The sequence below is a fragment of the Typopeltis vanoorti genome, chromosome 24 (genome assembly GCF_054136105.1).
Source record: "Typopeltis vanoorti isolate ZY-2024b chromosome 24, IOZ_Tvanoo_1.0, whole genome shotgun sequence".
In the NCBI taxonomy this organism is placed as follows: Eukaryota; Metazoa; Arthropoda; class Arachnida; order Uropygi; family Thelyphonidae; genus Typopeltis; species Typopeltis vanoorti.
This window is the reverse complement of record NC_143572.1, coordinates 6,854,883-6,881,526: the sequence shown is the minus strand read 5'-3', so window position 1 is coordinate 6,881,526 and position 26,644 is coordinate 6,854,883. Positions and strand designations below refer to the sequence as shown.

The 26,644-nt window shown below is 36.2% G+C and overlaps 1 protein-coding gene across 1 annotated transcript in view; it reads left to right on the top strand.

Annotated features, from left to right (window-relative positions):
* RhoGAP1A (Rho GTPase activating protein at 1A) overlaps positions 1–26,644 on the top strand; it is a 587,523-nt gene that overhangs the window by 177,489 nt on the left and 383,390 nt on the right. The gene's annotated exons all lie outside the window — the stretch shown is intronic.

The window sequence follows — 26,644 nt, the reverse complement described above, 5'->3', positions numbered from 1 at the left end:
CATGAAAATTTACATATAAGAAAACTATCTGCAAGATGGATGCCACGTTTGAAGCTATTGAACGGAATCCAGAAGAATTTTTGCATCGTTTCGTAACAGCGTATGAAACATGGATTAATCACTACCAGTCTGAGACTAAGGAATAGTCAAAACAATGGGTTGCAAGCAGGGAATTTGCACCAAAGAAAGCGAAAACCTTTCCTTAAGCAGGAAAGGTTATGGCCATTGTCTTCTGGGATGCTCATGGCATAATCTTCATAGATTTCTTGGAAAAGTGCAAAACAATTACTGGAGTATATTATGCTTCTTTGCTGGATCATTTAAATAATGAAATAAAGGATAAACGACTAAACTTGGCAAAAAATAAGATTCTTTTTCACCACGACAACACATTCGCTCACTCTTCTGCGATTGTGATTGCAAAATTCTCTGATTTAAGCTATGAAGTCCTTTCTCCCCCCCCCACTCTCCAGATTTGGCTCTCTCGGACTACTATCTATATCCAATATGAAAAAATGGCTGGCAGGAAAGAGATTTTCATCAAACAAAGAGGTGATTGCTGAAACATGCTGCCTATTTTGAAGAGTTGGACGAATCACATTATATGGATGGGATCAAAAAACTCGAGCATCGTTGGACTAAGTTTATAGACTTCAAAGGAGACTATGTTGAAAAATAAAAAATGTTTTTCCCCAAAAAATTATGTTTTCTTCATTTTTGCACAGACTTATCAAACAACCCTCATATTAAAAGATACCACAGAGATCACAGTAGATTTAAGAGGTTATTAATCTCAGAATTTTTAAATGTTAGAGATGTGAGTCCAAATCTGTGGAAGTTACATCAATGCATCCAGGGTGAAAGAAATTGTTTAAGTATTATAACAGATTGCTGTCTATAGCTCATAAGTTAAGTGTCTTACCTGATGAAAAATCGCATTTGGAATGGTCTATATTTCATCAATTTTGAGTAGGTTTGAAAGATGAATTAAAGGAAGTAGCTTATAAGAAAAAAAAAAAAATTAGAAGAATGTTATAAAGTTAAGGAAAGAGAGGAAAAATTTAGAGATACATATCAAACCTCTCATTTCCAACAAGTACATTCTTTGGAACAAAAAAGGTTCCTTTACAAGTAATTTACAAGTGTAGAAGGAATGATGTATGATCTGTGGTCTGTGTTTGATGGAAAGGATTTGTACAATCCAGATGGATTGCATCTAAATGGTTTTGGTGTTAGGTGTGTAGAGAGAGAGAACTTTGTTCATTCACCTAGAATGCTGAAGTGCAAATTCAGGCAAACTTAACCAATTAGGGTGGAAGCAGGTGAGTTTGTGTGAAAGCACTCGCGACGCAAGTGAGTGTGAAAATGACCCAAGTGAGGAATCTAGTCTCTCAAGCAAAAATATTGAATAGGGTAGTCAATTCAAGTAAGTAAACGTGGATGGAGGCCTAAAGGGATGCTGCAGTTTCTATATACTAATGTCAGAAGCATCAGGAACAAGGGGCAGGAGTTTTCAGCATTGGTTAGTGCAACCTCGCCAAAAGTTATTGGCATTAGTGAGACTTGGCTAACAGAAGATGATATAGTTACAGCAGAGACAGAGAATATAGGATGGCGGGAGGGGTACTGCTGATGATAGCAGATGAATTGCAACCAAAAAGAAAAGGAGATAGTTTGGAGGGTGACTTTTCATTTGAATTAGTCTGGTGCTAGATCTCTAGTGCCTTCACCACAATTCCAGATATACAGATCTGCCTATAATGTGAAGCCACAGCCTTATCACCACCATTATGTAGTAGAACAATTTTACCTTCTTCCCACTCCCTTGGAACCTGTGCTGTTTTAAGACTCTTATTAAATAGGCATGCAAATAGTACTGCCAATTCCCAGGAACTTTCCCTTAAACATTCCCTATGTCATCAAATCTTATCACCTTATTGACATTATGGTTATTTATTTCCTCCAATACCTCCTGCTTACTCACAATTAAGTCATCCTTTCCTGTGTCCTTTACACTTAATTTCATCATGATTCCACCCTGATGAGGATGAAACACTCTTATAAATTGATCACTGAATACCTTAAGAATGTCTTCTGCAGCAGTCACCATTTTCATTCATTAACATCATCTTACCATGATCATTCTTCCTTCTACTTGCCCCGTATTTAAAAAAAAACTCTCTAGGGTTTTTTTTCTTCACCTTCTTTGCCAATTTCTGCTGATATTGCACTTTTGTTTTCCTTACTGAGTCACTCTCCTGGCTGTTCTTTATACTCCTCATGTAATTGATAATTATCATTATTAATCCTGTACCATCTCCAAAGTACCTTTTTCTTCTTCTAGATTTCATGCTTAAGCCATTTACACCTACTTTATTCAGGCTTTTGGCCTTCGGAATACATTTCTTTATTTATTTCTAAAATCTGTTGACAAAATTAACTGTATTATTATTATTTTTTTTTTTATGTTGAGCTCATATATGAGAGGTTTGTTGATCAACCTATAGTACATTAGTTTATTAACTAATGTACTATAGGTTTATTAACTAATGTATAATGTACTATGGGATTTAATTTCATTAAATCCCACATTGTTTCATGCCGAATATAGTAAACTATAAAAGTATCTGTGGATACTAGTGTAAGCCAAACCACGTAGTACAAACTAGGGCAACTCATAGCAAAGGTGGGTAAAGATCTGATCATTATTTTTAGTATTTCCCATAATGTAAAAATACATCTCCTAGGAGATGTATGATGTTATACATTATGGTGGAAGGTCACCTGTTTGACAACTCATATAGCAGAGTATATAAGTTCTTTTCGCTATACCCTCAGTATTAATTTGGTCTACCTACTCACTGTTGAGACCTCAATAAAGGTCGAAAACTGGTCTGGGTAGTACCTTCCACCATAATGTATAACATCATACATCTAGGAGATGTGTTTTTACATTATGGGAAATACTAAGAATAGTGATCAGAGCTTTACCCACCTTTGCTACGAGTTACCCTAGTTTGCACTACATGCTTTGGCTTACGCTAGTAACCGCCGATACTTTTATAGTTTACTATATTCGGCATGAAACTCCTTGATTTCGATCTTTGAGTTTCTTATTCGGTTTTGAAACAATGTGGGATTTAATATCCCCTTAATTTAAATAATGTTACATCGCCGATATGAAGCCTATTGGCTCTTTATTTAAGTAATGTAACTTGGTACCTTTAAAGATAAGAACATCGTAATAAAAAAAAAATGGAATATATTATCAACATTCGTCCTTCCTCTCCCCTACCTTAACCACCTCCATTCACAAAACTAACAAATACAATAAATTTAATCTGGCTATCTTCAGTTCACATGAAAACACAAGGAAATAAGAAATAGTGAGATCCGAATGATGTTATACATAAAATATCTCACAAAGGTATAACTGAAGAAACATTGTATTATTATTTATTAATTAACTGTGTATATGTATATAATCGTCTGTTTAAAGCAGTGAATTTCAACCGGTGTGCCGTGAGATTTATGAAAACAAATTAATTGAAAGAAATAATGTCGTAATTTGTACATTTATTTATTAGTGTCTGGTCTTCCAACTTCTTGTGTGTGTAAATCAATCGAAATTATGCCTATTTTTTGTCAGATCATCAAAAAAATTAAAAGAATATATTTTTAGTGTGCTGCAGAATTTTAATAATTAGTCTAGGTGTGCCATGTTATGAAAAAGGTTGAAAATCACTGGTTTAAAGAATAAGACAGAATAGATGAATATGTATAATGAAAAGTAGAAATGACTATAACCATCTTCCTACTATTTTTGTGGTGAAGGAAAAAAAAATCAGTTTTCTCATACATCCTAACATCATCTTACAAACACATCATAACCCCCCCCCCCCATCACCACCACCACACACACTCAAAATTTGTATTTCCTCTGATAAAACCATTATTAAAAAAATTTTAATTTATGACCAAAAATACCAATAAATTCTTTTGTTACATAAATGATATTATTTAATGTTTCCTCTCATGTTTATAAATGACCACATTTCTAAGCAATATTATAAGCTTATCGAAATGAGCAAAATATAATTGAAGTATTGGCCTTCCACTATGCCAAAACATCAGTAGACAACCTACAGAACCTTAGAGAGATAGAATCACAAGTTCTAAGAAATTCATGGGAATTTCTTATTATGGTAAATATTTTGGCGATGCCCTATTAATGATACAGTTGCTTATATAAACTATTTCATTCTTTTAACACTTTCATAGATTACAATTCACTATTGAATATGAGAAAAAAAAATCTGTCATCTTGTTAAATTTGACTTTAACAAGATTTAATCATTATTTTAATACAAAATTATATTACAAACCCACAAATATTGGAAATTACTTCATTCTTTCTGTCACCCATGCTGTATAAAATAATCATCATCCTTTCTGGTGCTTTAGGCCCAATGGCCTGTTACAATCTCATTCCATCTTTTCCTTGGTTGTTCCTTATATCCTTCAATACACCCTGGGTGGTATTGAAGTATTTTTTGGGGTAGTCTTGAACTTTCCATTGTTTCAATATATTCAATCCACTTCTTTTGATATTTGTATACTTTGTCCAATACTGAGTCTATTTTAAGTTTATTTTATTTTTTTTCTGTGGTTTTTGGTTCCAGAGAGTGTAGCTGACTGTCCTTTGTAGGAATTTCATTTCTCCAGCTTCTAATCTTTTTTATTCTGCAGTTTTTCATAAATCACTTCCATACAGTAAAGAAGGTCTTGCCAAAACTTTATAAACTCTTGTTCTTGTATGCTTTGGAACTTGGTTAGGTTTGAAAATATTATTGATCATCTCTGTAATCTTTAAGAAGTTTGAAATTTTGATATCAGTGTCAGCTTCTTTTGTATATGATGCAGGACATCCAAGGTATTTGATGCAGTTAATTTGTTCTGAAATTTTATTTTCAACCATGATTTTACTTCTGACTGGAGATAGTCCTTTAAAAGCCATGATTTTTATTTTGTTGATATTTGCATTCCAAACTTTTTTGCAATCATGTTTAAGGAGTGTATTGATCTTTGGAGTTCATATTTGCTTCCTGCTGTGATCATCTGCAAACAAAAGCGTATTTTAAGTATAGTTCCACAATCCAGTTTAAATACTGGTTTTATATTTTTCTTCCATTTCTTTATTATTTCATTTATATAGATATTAAAGAAGTGTGGTGACATTGGGAATCCTTGGCTGACTCCTCTGTTTATTGATTTCCATTCTGTTGTAAGTTTTTCCACTTGGTTATACTATAAATTAAAGATACCAAGAAATTATATTCTTGGTTTAATCCTTTATCCAAGTGTAAGCAATCAAGTTTGCACCTGAACTATTTTCAAGACTGGGGCAACTCGTATAAAGAAACTAATGACTTCACATCACTTGCCTTAGTATATTACTTCTGCATTACTTCATCCTTGATGGGTATCACTTCTGGGTTTGGCTTACACTGATGAGATCTAAAAAAGGTCTGGGTGGTGACCCTTCCCATAAGTCATAGCATTATATATGTGCTTTGCATTATGGGGTAGTAAGGCAAGTGATGTGAAGTCATTACCTTTTATATATGGGTTGCCCAATCCTGAAAATAGTTCGGGTGTAAACTTTGTTTGCTTCCACTTAGATAAGGATTAAATCAATAATAAAAAGAAATTCAACAAGCAATAGAGCAAAATAAATCAGGAAAATCCTCTGAAGAAGATGAAATATAGAACTTATTAAATATGCAGGCATTCTATTCATCAAACAACTTTTAAAATTATTTAACAATATCTGCAGGAAGGAAAAATCCCAGAAAATTGGAATAAGACAATTATCATTCCAATACATATAAAAAAGGCAATGAGTGCAACTGTGAAAACTACAGATAGATGAATATTAACCTCCAAATCATTTGAAGAACAACATGGCTTCCAAAAAGCATGATTGTGTATTAACTTAGCTTTTACATTAAAAATCTTAATGGAAAAGCATTGCAAATTCAACACACATAGAATTTGTAGATTACCAGAAACCCATTTGACAGTCTTAACCTCCTTACCGACCGAAGTGGATGAAATAGTGAGACCAAATTTCACTTCTTATCCACGTTATTCAGTAGGTGTTACAGAATTGTATCTAGATTTAGCTGGACTTCTATAGATGTGCTGAGCAGTTGGGAGGGTTAAGGAACAAACTGTGTACCATACTCAAGAATCAAAACATTCCAAATCAGCTTCTTGCTCCAATAGCTAACATGTATCAAAACAACCAAATACCTGTTAGAATCAACGAAAAGGTTACAGAATGGAAATGATATAAATTAAAGATGCCAAGAAATTATATTCTTGGTTTAATTCTTTATCCAAGTGTAAGCAAACAAGTTAGCACCTGAACTGTTTTCAGGATGGGGCAACTCGTATAAAGAGGCAGATGTCTTCACATCACTTGCCTTAGTATCCCATAATGCAAAGCACATATCCTTATGGACATGTATAATGCAATGAATTATGGGAAGGTTCACTATCCAGACCAGTTTTGACCTCTATTGAGTTCTCATCAGTGGGAGCCAGACCCAGAGGTGATACTAAGGTTGAAGTAATGCAGAAGTCATATTTTCATATACAAGTTTCCCAGGTCCTGAAAATAGTTCAGGTGCAAATTTCTTTGCTTACACCTGGATAAAGGATTAAACAAAGAATATAATTTCTGGGTATCTTTAATTTATTGTATAACCAGGTGGAAAAACTTGCAATAACTGTCTCTAATAGAGAGACACCTTTTGGCTACTTGTATATGAAAATATGACTTTTACATTACTTCAACCTTAACCAAATATTATTTCTTGCACTATATAGTTAGTAGTTACCATTATGACAGTTTTATGTTCATTACTATCTTGCCATAAGTTTTGGAAGAAGTCCAGCCAGGTTTTCTCTTTGATTATTTCAAGATTCACTTTTTTCTTTTACCTCCTTATTCACATTTCTTAGAATTTTGTATGTATTTGATCTCTTTATTGTAAGATCTCTTTCCAACTTTGCTATGAAGTTATTCAATGTTTGTTATCCTATTCTTTTTCTGGCATGCTATTTTTTGCTATTGCTCTTTTCTATTTATAATTAATTTCTGCTTCTAGTGATTTTGTGTTTATCCATGTTTATATGCTTCTTTCTTGTCTTTGATTATTGCTTCAATGTTTTCATCCCAGTTTCTTATTCCCCTTTTCCTCTTTCATTCACTTTCTCTTCCAAGGCATTCTGTTGCTGCATTTATTATTTGCAAATAAAAGCAGTTAATACTTTTATCATTGAAGCATTAAACTCTAAAAGATTCCTGAGGATTTTTCCTTCTCCAATGATTTGGTTAATTTTAAACCTTTTTGAGATATTCTTAATTTTCCTTGTAAGAGATATCCAGCACTTCTAAATACCTGCTAGCTAGTATCTTGTTAGGTGTTTTCCTATTAGCTATTATACTTTTAAGTGTCTTGTTTCCCAATTGAATTTATGGTAATCTTTACACTTGAAAAAAAATTAAGTTATTTTTAAGTTATGGTCGAGAGCTCCTGAAAAGATCAGTAGTATTTTATGTTGTCACTAGCAATTTTACTAGAATTTTACATAGTATTGTTTGCTTTTTGTATCTTAGTATGTCTGCAATTTTTGTGTGTTTTCTGTGTTATTTTAATTATTATTTTTAAGATATGATAGCGTCCACATTGCACCGATAAAAAAAAAAAAATGGCGGCCAGGTCGCCATGTTTGTTTAAGAATTTTGATATGAAAGAGTTTATGCAATGTACTATCTGTGAGATGTATGCTTTGTGAAGAGTGGTTGGAGTCTGGTTAGATGGTGATAGTAGAGTAAATATGTGCAGTAAGTGTAAGGAGAATGAGGATCTAAAGCGTGTTTCAGGTGGCGAGAGTGATATCGTTAATGAAAGTCAGAATATAGAAAATAGTGATGTGATAAGAAATTGCGAGGTAGTACCAGATAGGTGAGAGAGTGACGTTGAAAGTGTGAATGAAGGTAAAAATACAGAACGAATGGATGATTTAAATGATAATGAAAATGGTGAGATAGATGCAAGTAGTGAGATCGCACGGTTGAGCGGAGCGATACATAGAGCAAAACGGCAACTCGAGCGTATGCAAAAATGTGTACCGAACGTACCAACTAATAAACAGCGAAAGTCTGATTCGAAAAATAAGAGAATGTTCGTAAACGTAAACAAAATGAAGGAGCGAGTGTTGTACGGAGATTCGTTATTAAGAGGTGTGATAGTTGAGAGTTTGACGAAATCATACCAACCGGGTGCGAACATAAAGGACGTCAGCGAGTCTATTAGAGTGCAAAAACAGAGGGTGAAAGAAATGATAATCATGGCAGGAACAAATGATTTGAAAGAAGACAAAACGGAAATGATAGAGGATGTGAGGGAATTACTTGAGATAGCAAAAGAGAAGAGTGAGAGAGTTAGGATGGTGAGTATTTTGCTGCGGTATGACAGTGAAGTGTTTAGAAGGAGGGCCATAATTGCCAATGACTTTATGCACGGGTTATGCATGGAGAGTGGTGTAGAATTTGTGGATGTGTGGAGTGAGTTCGATGGGCGAAAGGATTTATATAAGATGGATGGTTTACATTTGAATGGATTTGGTGTATGGAGGCTTGAAAACGTTGATGAATGAAGTGGATGTACAGACTCAGGGAAATTAGATTTATTAAGGGTTGGGGGGAGTAGATATGCAGACTTTAGGGAGGCAGTTGAGTGTATGAATGAGTATAATATGCCCAAACAATAAATCAAGTAGAGGTTAAATGGATGAATAACACCATTAAGCTTGAGCTGCAAAAAAAAAGAAACAATCGTGCAGGGAATTTAAGGAGAAAAGTGACCAGCAGGTGCAGGAACAGTATAAAGCTCAGGCCAGAAAGGTAACAAGGATGGTAAGAAAAGAAAAAGCAGATTATGAAAGAATATTGGCCATGCAGGCCAAAGAGAATCCCAAACAGTTTTTTTAATATGTTGCAAGTAAAAGGAAAAATGTTCATGGCAGAATGATTTTAAAAAATGCTCAGGGTAAGGAGGTAACCGAATCAGTCGATATAGTGGAATTATTGAGCGAGCACTTTGCAAGAGTATATCATCCAGGTGGTGACATTGCAGGAATGGAAGAACCAACAGCTTATACTGGAATTGTGATGAATGAAGTAGAGGTAAATAGTCTATTACAGAACCTCAATGTCAATACATCTGTGAGATTGGATGGTATACCAGCTTGTGTCATACGTGAATATAGAAAATAGTGATGTGATAAGAAATTGCGAGGTAGTACCAGATAGGTGAGAGAGTGACGTTGAAAGTGTGAATGAAGGTAAAAATACAGAACGAATGGATGATTTAAATGATAATGAAAATGGTGAGATAGATGCAAGTAGTGAGATCGCACGGTTGAGCGGAGCGATACATAGAGCAAAACGGCAACTCGAGCGTATGCAAAAATGTGTACCGAACGTACCAACTAATAAACAGCGAAAGTCTGATTCGAAAAATAAGAGAATGTTCGTAAACGTAAACAAAATGAAGGAGCGAGTGTTGTACGGAGATTCGTTATTAAGAGGTGTGATAGTTGAGAGTTTGACGAAATCATACCAACCGGGTGCGAACATAAAGGACGTCAGCGAGTCTATTAGAGTGCAAAAACAGAGGGTGAAAGAAATGATAATCATGGCAGGAACAAATGATTTGAAAGAAGACAAAACGGAAATGATAGAGGATGTGAGGGAATTACTTGAGATAGCAAAAGAGAAGAGTGAGAGAGTTAGGATGGTGAGTATTTTGCTGCGGTATGACAGTGAAGTGTTTAGAAGGAGGGCCATAATTGCCAATGACTTTATGCACGGGTTATGCATGGAGAGTGGTGTAGAATTTGTGGATGTGTGGAGTGAGTTCGATGGGCGAAAGGATTTATATAAGATGGATGGTTTACATTTGAATGGATTTGGTGTATGGAGGCTTGAAAACGTTGATGAATGAAGTGGATGTACAGACTCAGGGAAATTAGATTTATTAAGGGTTGGGGGGAGTAGATATGCAGACTTTAGGGAGGCAGTTGAGTGTATGAATGAGTATAATATGCCCAAATAATAAATCAAGTAGAGGTTAAATGGATGAATAACACCATTAAGCTTAAGCTGCAAAAAAAAAGAAACAATCGTGCAGGGAATTTAAGGAGAAAAGTGACCAGCAGGTGCAGGAACAGTATAAAGCTCAGGCCAGAAAGGTAACAAGGATGGTAAGAAAAGAAAAAGCAGATTATGAAAGAATATTGGCCATGCAGGCCAAAGAGAATCCCAAACAGTTTTTTTAATATGTTGCAAGTAAAAGGAAAAATGTTCATGGCAGAATGATTTTAAAAAATGCTCAGGGTAAGGAGGTAACCGAATCAGTCGATATAGTGGAATTATTGAGCGAGCACTTTGCAAGAGTATATCATCCAGGTGGTGACATTGCAGGAATGGAAGAACCAACAGCTTATACTGGAATTGTGATGAATGAAGTAGAGGTAAATAGTCTATTACAGAACCTCAATGTCAATACATCTGTGAGATTGGATGGTATACCAGCTTGTGTCATACGTGAATATAGAAAATAGTGATGTGATAAGAAATTGCGAGGTAGTACCAGATAGGTGAGAGAGTGACGTTGAAAGTGTGAATGAAGGTAAAAATACAGAACGAATGGATGATTTAAATGATAATGAAAATGGTGAGATAGATGCAAGTAGTGAGATCGCACGGTTGAGCGGAGCGATACATAGAGCAAAACGGCAACTCGAGCGTATGCAAAAATGTGTACCGAACGTACCAACTGATAAACAGCGAAAGTCTGATACGAAAAATAAGAGAATGTTCGTAAACGTAAACAAAATGAAGGAGCGAGTGTTGTACGGAGATTCGTTATTAAGAGGTGTGGTAGTTGAGAGTTTGACGAAATCATACCAACCGGGTGCGAACATAAAGGATGTCAGCGAGTCTATTAGAGTGCAAAAACAGAGGGTGAAAGAAATGATAATCGTGGCAGGAACAAATGATTTGAAAGAAGACAAAACGGAAATGATAGAGGATGTGAGGGAATTACTTGAGATAGCAAAAGAGAAGAGTGAGAGAGTTAGGATGGTGAGTATTTTGCTGCGGTATGACAGTGAAGTGTTTAGAAGGAGGGCCATAATTGCCAATGACTTTATGCACGGGTTATGCATGGAGAGTGGTGTAGAATTTGTGGATGTGTGGAGTGAGTTCGATGGGCGAAAGGATTTATATAAGATGGATGGTTTACATTTGAATGGATTTGGTGTATGGAGGCTTGAAAACGTTGATGAATGAAGTGGATGTACAGACTCAGGGAAATTAGATTTATTAAGGGTTGGGGGGGAGTAGATATGCAGACTTTAGGGAGGCAGTTGAGTGTATGAATGAGTTTAATATGCCCAAATAATAAATCAAGTAGAGGTTAAATGGATGAATAACACCATTAAGCTTGAGCTGCAAAAAAAAGAAACAATCGTGCAGGGAATTTAAGGAGAAAAGTGACCAGCAGGTGCAGGAACAGTATAAAGCTCAGGCCAGAAAGGTAACAAGGATGGTAAGAAAAGAAAAAGCAGATTATGAAAGAATATTGGCCATGCAGGCCAAAGAGAATCCCAAACAGTTTTTTTAATATGTTGCAAGTAAAAGGAAAAATGTTCATGGCAGAATGATTTTAAAAAATGCTCAGGGTAAGGAGGTAACCGAATCAGTCGATATAGTGGAATTATTGAGCGAGCACTTTGCAAGAGTATATCATCCAGGTGGTGACATTGCAGGAATGTAAGAACCAACAGCTTATACTGGAATTGTGATGAATGAAGTAGAGGTAAATAGTCTATTACAGAACCTCAATGTCAATACATCTGTGAGATTGGATGGTATACCAGCTCGTGTCATACGTGAAGCGGCTAAAGAATTGTCAGTGCCCTTGACCATTTTGTTTAATTTGAGCCTCGGGTCTGGGTCAGTCCCAAGGGGGTGGAAAGAGGGGAAAATAGTTCCGCTGCATAAAGGTGGTTCCAAGGCTGCTGTTGAAAATTACCGGCCAATCAGCATAACAGGAATCGTTATCAAGGTCTTGGAGAAAATAGTCAAGAGGAAAATACAAGATTGGATAGATGAAAATGGGATATTGTATCGGGGACAGCATGGTTTTGTGAAGGGTAGGTCATGCTTCAGTAACTTGCTCACATATTATAACACAGTGACGGCTGAATTGATAAGGGTAATGGGTTTACAGTGATTCTACTGGACCTTGTTAAGGCCTTTGACAGGATACCACATGAATTCTAATCAGTAAATTGTAGCATATGGGGATGGATATAGGGTTGGTGAGATGGATAGGCGGGTGGTTGATGGAGAGATATCAGAGAGTGGTTTATTCAGGAGTAAAGTCCAAAAGACGGCCTGTGACTAGTGGTGTGCCACAAGGATCTGTTCTTGGACCACTGCTGTTTAATTTGTTCATTAATGATATAGGAAAGGATCTGAGAGGAACAGTTCATTTGTTTGTAGATGATGCAAAGTTGGGTAGGGCAATAGTGACTGCAGATGATGTCAAAATTTTGCAGGATGATTTGGATAGATTGGAGGTCTGGGCTAAGGCGAATGGATGTCAATTTAATGTGGCAAAATGTAAGGTTATACATTTTGGGGTGAAAAGATTAGCAGTAGTTTACAGCATTGGTGGAACTGTACTCCAGGAAATTGATGAGGCAAAAGATTTAGGAGTGTTGATGGATAAAGAGTTGAAGTTTAGGGACCACATTGCAAAAGTGGCTAAATCAGCTCATCAAATCACTTGGATGCTGAAGAATACTTTGACGAGGAGATAAGCAGGTTATTGTTCCTCTGTATCGAGCCTTGATAAGACCCTATATTGACTACTGTGCCCAGATCTGGTCACCTAGGTTTCTTCTTGATGGGGAGCAGGTTGAGAGGATCCAGAGGCGAGTGACCAAGATGATAGCAGGTCTGTGGAATGAACCTTATGAGATCAGGTTGAGGATTTGTGGGTTGCAGAAATTGGTTGATAGGCGGAGGAGGGGAGATATGATTGAGACATTCAAATTACTGAAGGGTTTCTATAAAATTAATTCAGAAGATATTTTTGAGAACAGGGATGGTGGTGTGAGGATTAAGGGGACATCCATGGAAGGTGGGCAAGAGTGTGGTTAGTAAGGGTGTTAGAGTTGGGTTCTTTACTTTTAGAGTGCTGAATGAGTGGAATAAGCTGCCAGAGTCTGTAGTGGGTGTTGTGACAGTGAATGAGTTTAAGGCAAGGTAGGATAGATACTGTGTGAATGTCGATTAGTTGTGATGAACATGATTTGGGGCCTTTCTCAATGAATCTTAGTACTCCCTGGAGTTGTCCGTAATAATAATAATATCTGGAAAAATCCCTAAGTCTGTATTAATTTCTATTGCATGTAGTTTCACCATTTGTTCCTATATTTGTATATAGTGGAATGTTCCCTACTCTGGGATTAAATGAAAGGCATTGTTATCTTCATCTCTTTCTTCCAGAGCAAGAAAGAGATGAAGACAACAATGAAGACAACAAAAATATAGACAGCTCAGGAAGCTACGACTTATTTGTAATCTTAGTGCTAGAGCTCTTGCCCCAGTATTTGCAATATGTGTTTTTTTTTTTTTTAAATGATTTGTTAATTAAAATCATTACTCTTGCTTTTGCTCTTTCTTCCTTTTTGATTCCACTGTAGATATAGATGTAATTATCTGTTTCATCTGAACCTTTTTGTTTGTTTTTTCCCTCGTTTCTGTTATTACTTCTAATTTGATATTTCTTTCTATTAGTTTTGTCTAGATCTTGATATTTGTGATGGATATTCCTGATATTCCAAGTAACAACATTCCAGATATTTTTCTTTTTTTATTCTTTTTCCTTTCCTTATTCTGCTCTTATTTGTTAACTTGTCAGTCATTTTCCAGAATGACAGTCTAGTTACTTCCTTCCTGAGACTGGAGTAAGAAATGATTCAGCTGGGTTGGTTACGAGATATCCACAGCATAGTTTGGTGGTAGGGTTGGTTACCCCCTTAAGGCCTCCAAATTTGCCCTAAGTGTCCCTTCTCTTATTTACACCTGACCAAACTTTCCACTGGAATTAGTACCCAAATCTTCCACTTTGTTGCTCAGGTTCCAGGATTCGTATCAATAAAATGATCAGTATAAAATGATATAAAATGATCAGTCATATTAGCACAATTTATTAATACCTATACACATCAACCACTACTATCTCCTTAAAGTAAGAAATCACACATCTGAAAAACATCTTTCATTTGCAATAACTGCAACAGTCAATAGAGTATGCTGTCCATTCAACCTAAAATCATGTTATTTTTTCCTAAAGAAACGTATTAAAAGCTTGTAACAACATAAAATTTCCCATATATTCTGTTACGACGTTGCTTCCTCTAAAAAGCTTAATGCTTTCCTTAATGTAATTTCCTTCCCTATACAGTGATCTATCCCTTCCAGAATTTTCTAACCTTAAACTCCAAATCACCCTTTTGTAGTTTCCCTATGAAAGTGAAAATTAGCCACCAACTAAGAGTGAATTCTCTAGACCTTCTTTCTGGGGCTGTCTCCTTTTCAGACACTGACAAATTTGTTTTTTAGAGCTGCGCCAGTCAGAGTCCTAGGACAGAAGAATCCTTGTTCAGAGAGACCTTCCCAGAATCTTATCCCCTATTTAATCTTACTAAAGTTCTACAGCATTTGTAGAACTCTTAGCTTGCAGTCGTGACTCAAACGTTCTAAATTCCTCTTTCTTATTCCCTTTCACATAGGTTCAGATTTTATGGGTGGTAAGTTGGTCTCATGCTCAGACAACACTCAGGTTTACATAACAAAACATGTTTATTAGGATCTTAGAGTATTTACAATTCTATTCAAATATACACAAGAATTTAATCAATTAAGCACTAAATCAAACTGGTGAATACAAGTGAACATTCTAGTAAATAATCAACAACTCTAGCCTCTAAGTCAATCAATGATACACATAACATCCACAATACAAAATTTCAAATCAGATTCTATCTACAATTCTAGCTGTTGAAAGTTTATTTTTCACTTGGTTAGAGTATAATACATTTAGTTTAATCCTTTATCCAAGTGTGAGCAAACAAAGTTTGTGCCTGAAAGTATCTTCAGGACTGGGGTAAGGTGGTGCAACACCAGAGCACTCCTTGCAAAGGTGGAGCAAGCTACCAACACTCCTATCTCAGTATCTCCCATAATGCAAAACACATCTCTTTGCGGATATGTCTAATGTTATGCATTAAGGGAAGGGCCACAACCCAGACTAGTTTTGACCTTTATTGAGGTCTCTTCAGTGGGAGTCAGGTCCAAGTGGAGATGCCAGGCAAGGAGTGCCCTCGTGTTGCACCACCTTACTCCAGTCCTGAAGATACTTTCAGGCGCAAACTTTGTTTGCTCACACTTGGATAAAGGATTAAACTAAATTTATTATACTCTAACTAAGTGAAAAATAAACTTGCAACATCTTTCTCTAAATCCAGAGTAATTTATTAAAAAAGGGTAGCACACCATTTGGCAACTCCTATAGGTGGAGATGACCTGCTAATGCTTATGCCTGGTATCTCCACTTTGGCCTGGCTCCCACTGAAGAGACCTCAATAAAGGTCGAAACTAGCCTGGGTGTGTGACCCTTCCCTTAATGCATAACATTAGACATATCCGCAAGATGTGTTTTGCATTATGGGAGATACTGAGATAGGAGTGTTGGTAGCTTGCTCCACCTTTGCAAGGAGTGCCCTGGTGTTGCACCACCTTACCCCAGTCCTGAAGATATTTTCAGGCACAAACTTTGTTTGCTCACACTTGGATAAAGGATTAAACTAAATTTATTATACAATTCTAGCTCCTCACATTAATTTGGTCACACACATAAGGACGAGCTTTCAGACAACCAGTCCAATGAAAACACCAACAAATTGTTAAGCATATTAGTTACTCAAGGTTCCCTAAGTATTTGTCCATAATTTCCCTTCCACTAGAAACTGATTCGCCTTTCCTTCTAATACTATTTGAAAACAAGTTAGAAAGTTCTGTACATTACCATCACTGTGCTTGATTACCATCTCCGCTTGGTCCGTCTTCTTTTGTTGGATAAGACTCTGCACTTCCATCATGTTACGTCCACGTGGAGTTCATGTTGTTCATCCGATAAGGCCATTCTTTGCACTTAGTGATGCTAGTGTTTGTTTCCATCTTTTGCGGGTCACTATGGTCAGCGTTCCCACCTTTGGGAAATAACCTTCTGCTGCCTCATTCTGGTAGGACTTCTACCGACGGCCCGAAACAGTGGATGTCGACATCTAGCGTACTGCCCATCCAGTACCCATCAAGCATTTACGGGGAAGAGCTCGCAGTCCAACATCATACACTTTCTTCTGTTGGTCAGCAACCTCAGGTCCAAGCGAGAAAAGGAACAAAACTCAAGAGAGCTTGAAGCTCGTGCGAATCCTTCTTTATTTTATCTCCGTTACACCCTCTTTTTCGCTGCAGAGATCTTTACACGGCACTTTCCCTTGTGCCCTTAAGCTGTTTTGTCATAACTCTTCTCCTCAAGGAGCGCTCTTTTCGGGGAATGCGAGCTGAATTCACCTTCCACATAAGCCTTCGCCTCAGGCATTATGCTAAACTGGGTGGCTAGCACGCGACCCTTGGACTTTTGTTTACACTGGATATACATTTCACATAGAATACATTTTGATTGCTACAACTTACAAAACGGAATTTCTATTTAGACAAACAAAATTCATTTTTCCTTTGCACTTCACATTAAAGTTATTCATTTCTGCTCCCTTTTTACAATTTGTTTCTTTACTATAGTACAAGTATCTCTTAGTTGTTATTTTATTCTTGTTAAATCTTGAATGAAATAATTTCAATGAAAAATCCTCATTCAAGATCTAACAATTCATAATATCTACAGACCTATCAAGCGTATATTCAACCATTCTAATTAAAACTTCGCTTTACTACCAGTAATAAATTGCAAACTTTTCTAAAACTGTTTGTAATTTGTAAACAGCTGATACTTGTTGCAGCATCAACGAAATCTTAATATTGTTGATATTTTCACTGCATGCTATGTAGTTTACCCCACTAGATCGAGAAGGTTGATGTGATTGATTCTCAGTATAATAAAAGCAAATAATTTTGCTGTGAATGCATAGTCATATGAAATGACTAATATGCATACACACACAGAGAGAGAGAGAGAGACGCCATACTTAACCTTGTCCACACGATAGTTATTCTCCATTTCTCATAAAGCAATAAAAATTGTATTTTATTTCAGTTATCCCATTGTTTCATGGCAACCTCGTAACTTTTTCATCCTTTTATAATCTGATGATCATTTTCTCTAAACAGTCAGCACACACTCATTAATACTGGCTTGTAGTGCATATTATAGGTTTTTTAGTTATGTAATACTTTTCTTTTGTTCATAATTATTTTAAAATATAATGTTTCATCGTATTACATTCCAGCCATTTTTATGTTTCTTGTTTCTTCATGTTCTGAATTATTGTACTTTTGTATATTTTTATAAATAACTAAAAGTTAGGCAACATCCCTCCTTTCAAGAAAATACAAATGCATTCATTCAATTTCTAGTACGATGTTTCTAAACAGAAGTAGATTTTATTAAAATAAACGGCATACCCCCAAAAGTGTTGTAAGTCATTGGGCTTACATAATCAGTAGCATAAGACTTGTATAAAAAGGACGAGAAAACAATTAAATACATAACAATAAGAAAACTAGTACATATATCTGGTACTTACAAAACTTACTAGGTTATATTGTTTATTTTAATAAAATCTATTTTGGTTTAGAAATGTAGTCTGTATACCAGAAATTAAATGAAGATTTGTTAAACCACAGCAACATCGAACATCATACATGTATGGGATTTGATTAGTATTCTTTTCAAAATAAATGTTAATTTATTTATTTGATTTGTTAGCCTTGAGTGTGTTGGTTACACTGGGACTGTTCCATTACATGAAGCTTAGCTTTTGTTGTATCGATTTACACTAAGAAAGGAATTTATTTATTTTGTATGGGGATTCCCCCTCCCCCTTTCCCTTCATCCCTTAAGACGGGTTGAGAGTTCTAATGTATTTTATGACTGTATATCCATGCGTGTTTATGGGGCCAGTTTGCCTGTTCTGAGAGACGAAAAACCCGAGTTTCTGGGTGAAAAAACACTTGATCTTGATGAATAAGAATGCATTAATAAAACTAAACTAAGATAGTATAGCCATTTAAACAGAAATAAGAAACAAAAGTTTTGAAAACTAGAAGTGATATTGAAATACTTAATACAAGACTATAAGATGGATTGGTGTTTTACTGTTACCTAAGAAAATGGAAATATGAGTCAATCTGATTGAAACCTTAACAAATATTAGACCAGTTGGGAAATCATTGATATATAATATTGAATATTGTTTTAAACCATATTATTATCTCAAATTGCCAGGGAGTCAAGGACTCATTGAGTGAAGCTATTCATCACCCAAACTAATTGTACCTTCTCCTAAACTCATTCGCACTAGACACATCATGTAAATTATGGAAACAACTACCGTGTTAGAGTAAAACTTTAGTTTAATATAAACCAAAATAAACACTCGACGTTTCGACCTTCATGTTAAGGTCATCATCTGGAGTATACACATATATATACACAAAGAAACAAGCTGCACTACAATCTACATGGCATACTAAAGTTACTGACCAACCATTACAACTATTGGCCTGGCCTCTGATGGAAAAAAAAGGGGGGGAAAACTTACTACATCAAAGCTAGAGTCCTGTTATTATTATCTATTAGGTTACAAAATTAAGCTGGAGAGCAACATGTTTAAAAAAAGAAAAAATTAATAAATAAATAAAAATTACTCATATAAGTATACATATAAATTTCAGTCAACTGGTGTGGATAGTGGCCAATAAATGCTGAAAAATTGCTTAGAGTCCTAAAGTCAGGGTTTGCTGGAAACTAAGTGGGCTGAATGTGTGCCATCCATATTCTTGGGATTTTTATGCCATAGTTATTGTTAAGATTGGGATCGTTAATCAGAATTTCACAGGTTTCTTTAAATTTTGGTTCATACCAGGGTTTTTGTATGATATAATGAGCAAGTATTTTTCAAATCAATTTGGTGTAGGGTGTTAAGAGCATGATCTGAGAGGCCTGCTTCACCAAAATTGTTAAATTTAATGTGTGGTTTGTGCTCTTTCTTACGGATATGGATTTTACATCCAGTTTCCCCAATATAAGTTAATTTACAGTGCAATTGATGCTATAAACTCCAGGATGTGCCAATGGGGGAAGATGATTCCCCAACATTTATTTTATTAATTTTTTTCTTTAGAAATTTATTTTGCCAATCATTGACACAGTTCTTCTGCAGAACAAATTTCCACCTGACATTACGGCTCTGCTCTCTTTATCCATGTACGATAGTCCGAAAAGTTCTCGGCACGATTTTTTTCCCTAAGTTGGTACTTCTGCCATAAGCATCCATGTGAAATTGCAAGTCATTCTATCAAGTAGTTTGTTTTATACAGTTGTCTGAAATAAAAGTGTTGTCTGTATCCCTTGAAATGGATAAAATTGAGTATCGTGCAGTTATAAAATTCTTTGTAAATGAAAGTTTGACACCTAAAGGAACTCATTCGAAATCCATAAAAGTTTATAAACGTTTATGGGCACTCTTCTCCTTCATTTTCGACAATTAAGAAATGGGCTGCTGAGTTTAAACTGAGCCATGCCAGCCTTGAAGATGATCCTCGTGAAGGACGTCCAAAAAGTGTAACAACACCAGAAATCATTGATCAAGTATACGATATGGTATTGGATAACTGGCGAGTCAGAGTGTGTGAAATTGCTGAGACTATAGGCATTTCAAAAGAACGTGTAGGATATATTTTGCATGAAGAATTGCAAATGAAAAAGGTTTGCCACACTTGCTCACAGCAGATCAAAAATGCACTCGGATGAAAATTTCTGAACAGTGCTTGGATCGTTTTAACAAGAATAAAACTGAATTTGTGTGTCAATTTATTACTATGGATGAGACTTGGATTTACGATTACACATCAGAATCCAAACAGCAGTCAAAACAGTGGACAGAAGCTGATTGTTCGGCACCAAAGAAGGCAAAGTCAATTCCAGGTAATGGCATCGGTGTTTTGTGATGCTAAAGGCATTTTATTTATTAATTATCTTGAAAAGGGTAAAACAATAACCGGGGATTATTATTCCGATCTTTAAACCAGACTAGATGAAAAAATTCATGAGAAAAGACTCGGTTTGCAGAAGAAAAAATATCGTCTTTTATCAGGACAATGCTCCTGCCCACAATGGTGCTTTGGCAATGGGAAAATTAAGGGGTCTGCACTATGAATTGTTGGAACATCCACCCTATTCCCCTGATTTGGCTCTCTCTGACTTCTATCTCTTCCTAAAACTAAAACTCTTCCTCGCTGGTCAACATTTTCTTCAAATCAAGAGGTGATTGCAGTTGTAGAGGGGTATTTTGCAGATCTTACTGAGAACCACTACATGGATGGGATAATGGTGCTGGAGCATTGCTGGAATAAATGTATTTGTCTTAAGTGAGATTATGTTGGAAAATAAAAATAATTTTGAAATGATAAATTAATTCGTTTTTTCATTGTTAGACCGATAACTTTTCAGACAACCCTGGTACTACATTCCGGTTACTTCGTGTGGTAAAATAAATTTTAACTACAAGAAAGTTATGGCCATGGGCTTACCTCCCCCCCCCCCCCCCCAATTGCTAACTTTTATATGAGAGCTTTTGAGCAGTGCACTCTTGATTTCTTTACTCTAAAATCTACAGTTTTGCTTAGGTACATTGCCGACATTTTCGTTATCTGGCCACACGGTCACCAAACTTTAAACACATTCCTTAGCCACCTAAACAAACTTACTATTGAAATTGAAAATCAGAACTCGTTTCCTTTCCTGGATACACTAGTCACATGTCTTCCCTCAGGCTGTCTGTCCTTCACTGTTTACTGCAAACCTACACATACCGGCCAATATATACATGCTAAATCATATCACCACCCTTTGCAAAAATTTGGAGTCATTAACACCCTCAAAAACAGAGCTATAACAATTTGCTCTAATGAACAAGCTCTTAAACAAGAATTAAAAATTATTACCAATACATTTATTATTATTATTATTATGGGCAACTCCAGGGAGTCCTTAGACTCATCGAGCGAGGCCCTAAACATCGTGTCCAGAACTACTGGTAGTTTATTCCACTCATTCACCACTTTCCAAGCAAAAAACCTAGTTCTAACACCCTTGCTAACCACACTCCTGCCCAGTTTCCATGGATGGCCCCTAGTTCTCCCACCACCAGTCCTGTTCTGAAAAATATCCTCTGAATTAATCTTATAGAAGCCCTTCAGTAATTTGAATATCTCAATCATATCACCCCTCTTCTACCTATCAACCAATTTCTGCAATAGCCTCACATCATTAATTTTAACACCCAGAAAGCACGATTTTGTCAAACTCTCATCTATTACACCTTTCACTACTGAATCACCATACAACACTCGCTCCTTAATTTTTCTTTCACTCGCGATCATGCTGTCATTTTTCTTATCATGCATTTGCTTCTTTCTGTTAGCTGATGCACTCGGTAGACAATTTTGTAATTGCTCCAGCTATATTATATATATTATAAATAATGGCCATAGCAAAAATACTATTAATAAAGTTCTTCATAAAACTTCAAAAAATAATATAGATTACAGTAAAACCATAGTTATCCGATACATTCAAGTGTTATCAGAAAAAATTAATAAAATTCTACACATTATAATCTTAATGCCACTTTTAAACCACCTTTAAAATTAAAACATATTCAACTCCTCTGAGGATCCTCTCTCTCCATTGGCACATCCTGGAGTTTATTGTATCTATTGCACATGTAACTTACCTTATATTGGGGAAACTGGATGTACAATCCCTATTCTTAAAAAAAAAAAAAAAAAAAAAAAAAAAAAAAACGAGTAACAACGGCACATTAAATTTAACAATTTTGGTGAAGCAGGCCTCTCAGATCATGCTCTTAACACCCTACACCAAATTGATTGGAAAAGTACTTGCTCATTACATCATACAAAAACCTGGTATGAATGGAAATTTAAAGAAGTCTGTGAAATTTTGTTTAACCACCCCAATCTTAACAATAATGGTGGCATAAAAATCCCAAGAATATGGATGGGACACATTCAGCCCACTTAGTTTCCTGCAAACTCTGACTTTAGGACTCTAAGCAATTTTTCAGCTTTTATTGTGACTATCCACACCAGTTGACTGAAATTTATATGTATACTTATATGAGTAATTTTTATTTATTTATTAATTTTTCTTTTTTGTAAACATGTTGCTCACCAGCTTAATTTAATTTTGTAACCTAATAGATAATAATCACAGGACTCTAGCTTTGATGTAGTAAATTTTCTTTCCCTTTTCTTTCCACCAGAGGTCAGGTCAGTAGTTGTAACAGTTGGTCAGTAACTTTAGCATGGCATGTAGATTGTAGTGCAGCTTGTTTCTTTGTATATATGTGTATACTCCAGATGATGACCTTAATCTGAAGGTCGAAACATCTCTAACATGGTAGTTGGTTCCATAATTTACATGATATATCCTGATCTCCGTGTAAGCATTAAGGAAAGAGTCATTCGCACTAGATGCACTCACCACTTCAAGAGGCAAACTTCCATTCACTCACTGTTCTGTGAGAGAAAAATTCAGCTCCTACCCCTTTCTTAACAATAAACAAAGTTAACTTCCATTGAAATCCCTGAGTTCTTCCTTGACCTTCCATATAAGGAAAAATTTCATCAGACCATATCCTATGACATCCATTCAGAAGTTTATAGACCTCTATCATATCACCTTTCTTTCTCCTGTTAACTAGAATCCGTAGTCCATATAACCTCAATTTGTCCTTATCATCTACATTCCATAATCCTGATATAATCCTGATTTGTAACTTTTCTTTTCATCCTTTCTACAGATTCTTTACTCTCTCTAAACCCATGAGACCAGATCTGTGCACAGTAGTCCAGGTCCATTCTTATCAAGGCTTTGTAAAGAGGCAAAATGTGACTTCTTTCACCTTACATGTCAGCGTATGTTTCAGCGCTACAGTTATCCTCTGCATTGTATTTGTAGTTTGCACTATGTGACTTCCATCATAATGCCAAGATCCCTAGCCTCATCAGTTTCTTGTATTCTTATAGCAAAATCCTGATGATACAATATTCCATTGGAAATCTCATCATGCCATCGTGCACAACTTTACACTTACTAACATCCAACTGCTGGCTATCATCCTTTATCCAAATTTCTAGCCTATTTAAATTATTCTATAAGTACTGGATATCAGTAGCATTCCTGATTACCCTGTATATCTTTGTGTCATCAGTGAGTGAGCATTTGAACATTCTCCTGTTAGATTGTTCTTAATGTCATTGTCAGTAATGTATAGATTAAACAACAATGATCCAAGGACTGATCCCTAGAATACACCACTGGTCACCTTAAATCTGGCAGATTCACATCCACTGTGTACCACTTATTTTTTGATACTTGTGTCAGACATCCACTTATCCAAGTCAAGAGTTTATAATCCAAACCCATCTTCTCCAGTTTATGCAACAACCTTTTATGTGGTATCCTAGCAAAATCCAGTAATATCATAGTGTATCCATTTTCTTTATCTAATTCAGGACATAACATTGTTATAAAATATGAGCATTCTCGTGGAAAGGCTTAGACGTTGGTTATGCATTTTTAACTAAGTAATTTAAGGAAATTACAACGTCACTAGGATATAAATTAAAATAAATTTTAATAATATACTTTAATATTTCGGCAACGTCACGTTGCCATTTTCAAGAAACTTAAGAACAAGACACGTGCACGCAGGCACAACAAACAGTAAATGAGGAAGAAGCAGGAAGCTGTTATTTGTCCTAAAGTCCTGATGGTGCCCCCCCCCCCCCCAACAGGCAATGTTGGTATTCTTGGGCGATTGGGTTGATGTAGGTTTCCCAAATTTGAGGCAGTCTCATGCAGCCAAATTTGTTGAGGTTTGGATTGTTTCTTAGGGCTGAAGCTGATTCCATGAAAAGCCTTTCATACTTGTATTTACTACAGTGTACTATCGTGGCTTTCTTCCACCGTATTCTATGGTGGGTATCCGGCGCATGGTCAGCAAGACCAGAGTGGCTGTACTGGTGAAACCGGATGTAGTCCTTGTATTCCGAAATTCTGATATTGGCTGTCCTGCCTGTTTGGCCAAAGTAGGACAGCTTACAGCTGCAAGGGACCTGGTATACACCAGGTAGGTCTGTGGGGGGGGGGGGGAGAGGTTGGTCTTTAGTAGAGCAGATAAAGGATGCCAATTTTTTATATGGTCTGTAACAAGAAGTTAAGTCATGTTTTTTTAAGATTTTTGCAATTTTTTTCTGAGGTGCCTTGGATATAGGGTATGGTGATGGATTTAGAGTAATCCTTGTTGTGAGGGGGGGGGGTGTGTGTGTGTTGTGGTTTACTGGTTTCAATATTTTTTGGATTTTTTTTGGGGGGGATAGCCATTGGCTGAAAAAGTTTGAGAATGTGGTTTATTTCTGTGGTTAGGGCATTGTCATTTGAACAGAAAAGTTTAGCCCTGTTGTGTAGTGTCTTAATGACTCCATATTGTTGCGAGGAGGGGTGGTGGGATTGTTGGTGAATGTATCTGCCTGTATGGGTGGGTTTTCTATAGACTGAGAAAACCAAGGTTCCATCAGGCTGGTGGGTGACTAATGTGTCTAAGAAAGGAAGGCAGTTGTTTTTTTCTTCTTCCATGGTGAATTTGATTCTGGGGTGTTGGTTGTTTATATGTGTTAGGAAGGAGAGGAGTGCATCGGAGCCATGTGGCCAAATAGCAAACACATCATCAACATAGCGAAGCCAAACGGTTGGTTTTTGTGAGGCAGAGTTTAAGGCTTTATCTTCAAAAGTCTCCATATAAAAGTTGGCCAAGGGTGGGGAGAGTGGAGAACCCATGGCTGTCCCCTTGTTTGGCAAGGAAAATTTTACAAACAAATAGAGGGTACAGCCATGGGTTCTCCACTCTCCCCACCCTTGGCCAACTTTTATATGGAGACTTTTGAAGAGAAAGCTTTAAACTTAAGTTTCTTGAAAATGGCAACATGACATTGCCAAAATATTGAAGTATATTATTAAAATTTATTTTAATTTATAATCCTAGTGCCGTTGTAATTTCCTTAAATTACTTAGTTAAAAATATGAGCATGTTTCTAAAACATGACCCCCCCTTTTTTTTTTTTTTAGTAAATCTTGTGTTCCTTGCAAAGTATAACTTGTCTGTATGTAAGTTCTAGCCAACTTCCCCAAAATATTCACCACCACTCCAGAGATACTGATAGTTCAGTAGTTAAATAAATTGGTTTTTGCACCACCTGTTTACAACAGAACAATCATACATTCTTTCCATTCTTGTGGTATCATTCCTGAGAAGAGACTCGAGTTACAAACATTTCAAAGGCCTAGCTAATTCTGCTGAATTCCTTTATCATACATGCTGATATTCCATCTCTCCCTGTTGATAGATTCTTAGCTCGATATGCAACAACTCTTCAACTTCATTTTCAGGCATCTCCATTTCAAATCTCTTCATCCAGTGTAGTGGTACTGTGCACCATGTTACATACACCTGGTTGGTATATCTTAGCAGTGTAAACAGTCATTAATTGAACAATCTCATCAACTTCCCACAGGCGTACCATCTGCATTCAGTAAAATTATTCTTCCACATAAATTCTTTCTTTTACTTGCGGCATAGCAATAAAATTTCTTCAGTTGACTTTAGCCAGTTTTATTCGTAGCCAGTTTCTTTTCATTCTTCGATTTAGCTTTCTGCACAATACCTGTAACTTTTCTAGCCTGCACTTTATATATTTCATAACTCCTGTCACTCTTATTCTCATGATATTCTTTCCACATCATCATCATCTTCTTATGGATCTCTTGTTTAATACATACATATATACATCTTCAAGGCCCACCTTTCCTAATTGGGTTGCGGGGGCAACAGCTGCAAGAGGAACTTCCAATGGTCACGATCCTCTGCCACCAAGCTCAGGTGTTCTGGTGGAATTCCCGAACGCGTCTGCCCAAGGTTTTGGATATAATCTATCCAGCGAGTCCTTGGCCTCTCACCCTCTGGCTTGGCAAAGAGGACCTGCTGAGGGAGCCTCTCTTGTGGCATTCTGACCAGGTGCCCATACCAACGTAACTGTGATCTCTCAACATGGAGAAGCAGCGGTTGAGTATTGAGAGTTTCCTGAATTGCAGAGCTTCTAACTCTG